Source organism: Durio zibethinus, unplaced genomic scaffold (genome assembly GCF_047325235.1).
Source record: "Durio zibethinus cultivar Kanyao isolate XHJ-2024 unplaced genomic scaffold, ASM4732523v1 HiC_scaffold_3, whole genome shotgun sequence".
In the NCBI taxonomy this organism is placed as follows: Eukaryota; Viridiplantae; Streptophyta; class Magnoliopsida; order Malvales; family Malvaceae; genus Durio; species Durio zibethinus.
The window spans coordinates 5,936,561-5,939,060 of record NW_028323044.1 but is presented as its reverse complement, the minus strand read 5'-3'; the positions used below and the strand labels follow the sequence as shown (position 1 = coordinate 5,939,060).

General features: G+C 39.4%; 1 pseudogene across 1 annotated transcript in view; it reads left to right on the top strand.

The window, feature by feature from the left end:
- Positions 1–2,171, top strand: part of LOC149504602 (protein Ycf2 pseudogene) — an 8,179-nt pseudogene extending 6,008 nt beyond the window's left edge. The window contains exon 2 of the transcript XR_016338910.1: positions 1–2,171. This exon is cut by the window's left edge and continues 4,772 nt beyond it. The product of XR_016338910.1 is annotated as a protein Ycf2 pseudogene (transcript).
- The last annotated feature ends 329 nt before the right edge of the window (positions 2,172–2,500 follow it).

Sequence of the window (2,500 nt, the reverse complement as noted above, 5' to 3'; positions counted from 1 at the left end):
CTTCGTGTGGGGCTAATAGTTTTCATTTCCCGTCTCATGGAAAACCCTTTTCGCTCCGCTTATCCCTATCTCCCTCTAGGGGTATTTTAGTGATAGGTTCTATAGGAATCGGACGATCCTATTTGGTCAAATACCTAGCGACAAACTCCTATGTTCCTTTCATTACAGTATTTCTGAACAAGTTCCTGGGGAACAAAGGTAACAAAGGTTTTTTTATTGATGATAGTGACGACGATATTGATGATAGTGACGATATTGATGCTAGTGACGATATTGATGCTAGTGACGTTATTGATGATAGTGACGCTATTGATGATAGTGACGATATCGATTGTGACCTTGATACGGAGCTGGGGTTTCTAGATATCGATATTATGGATATGATGTCGGAAATAGACCGATTTTATATCACCCTTCAATTCGAACTAGCAAAAGCAATGTCTCCTTGCATAATATGGATTCCAAACATTCATGATCTGGATATGAATGAGGCGAATGACTTATCCCTCGGTCTATTAGTGAACTATCTCTCCAAGGATTGTGAAAGATGTTCCACTAGAAATATTCTTGTTATTGCTTCGACTCATATTCCCCGAAAAGTGGATCCCGCTCTAATAGCCCCGAATAGATTAAATACATGTATTAAGATACGAAGGCTTCTTATTCCACAACGACCAAAGCACTTTTTCACTCTTTCATATACTAAGGGATTTCACTTGGAAAAGAAAATGTTCCATACTAATGGATTCGGGTCCACAAACGTGGGTTCCAATGCACGAGATCTTGTAGCACTTACCAATGAGGCCCTATCGATTAGTATTACACAGAAGAAATCAATTCTAGACACTAATACACTTAGATTTGCTCTTCATAGACAAACTTGGGCTTTGCGATCCCGGGTAAGACCGGTTCAGGATCATGGGATCATTTTCTATCAGATAGGAAGGGCTCTTGTACAAAATGTACTTCTAAGTAATTGCCCCATAGATCCTATATCTATCTATATAAAGAGGAAATCAGGTAACGAAGGGGATCCTTATTTGTACAAATGGTACTTCGAGCTTGGAACGAGCATGAAGAAATTAACGATACTTCTTTATCTTTTGAGTTGTTCTGCCGGATCGGTCGCTCAAGACCTTTGGTCTCCACCCGGATCCGATGAAAAAAGTGGGATCACTTCTTCTGGGTTCGTTGAGAATGATTCTGATCTAGTTCATGGCCTATTAGAAGTAGAAGGCGCTCTGGTGGGATCCTCACGGACAGAAAAAGATTGCGGTCGGTTTGATAATGATCGAGTGACATCGCTTCTTCGGTCCGAACCGGGGAATCCCTTATATATGATGCAAAATGGATTATCTTCTATCGTTGATCAGAGATTTCTCTATGAAAAAGACGAACCGGAGTTTTTGGAGTTTGAAGAAGTAGAAGAAGGAGAAGAAGAAGTACTCGACCCGCAACAGATAGTGAAGGATTTATTCAATCACATAGTTTGGGCTCCTAGAATATGGCACCCTTGGGGCTTTCTATTTGATTGTATCGAAAGGCACAATGAATTGGGATTTCCCTATTGGGCCGGGTCATTTCGGGACAAGCGGATCTTTTATGATGAAGAGGATGAGCTTCACATTTATGATGAAGAGGATGAGCTTCACATTTATGATGAAGAGGATGAGCTTCAAGAGAATGATTCGGAGTTCTTGCAGAGTGGAACCATGCAGTACCAGGCACGATATAGATCTTCCAATGAACAAGACTTTTTTCAAATAAGCCAATTCATTTGGGACCCTGCGGATCCACTCTTTTTCCTATTCAAAGATCAGTCTGTGTTTTCACACCGAGAATTCTTTGCAGATAAAGAGATGTTAAAGGGGTTGTTGACTTTTACTGTCAAAATTTCCAGAAAATATCATCCTCTTACATCTATGTATGAAAACTGGTTTATCAAGAATAGGCAAGAAAAGCACTTCGAAGTCTTGATTCATCGCCAGAGATTGCTTAGAACCAATAGTTCATTATCTAATGGATTTTTCCGTTCTAATACTCCATCCGAGAGTTATCAGTATTTATCAAATCTGTTCCTATCTAACGGAAGGCTATTGGATCAAATGACAAAGACATTGTTTAGAAAAAGATGGATTTTCCCGGATGAAATGAAAATTGTATTCATGTAAGAGGAGAAAGGTTTCCCATTACTTAGCCGGAAAGATATGTGGCCATGAAATAGGGGATTAAGTGGAACGGAATTGACTGGGTGGTAGAGTTGTGGAAACACATGTTTCTTCCATATTTTGGACCTTAGCTCCATGGAACAATATGCTACTGCTGAAACATGGAAGAATTGAAATCTTAGATCAAAACACTATGTATGGATGGTATGAACTGCCGAAACAAGAATTCTTGAACAGCGAACAACCAGAGCTATTACTCACTACATCAAAAAATTTCCATTAATGAAAGATGTAAATCCATTGGAAAATCAAAAATACGCATGTCGGATGAA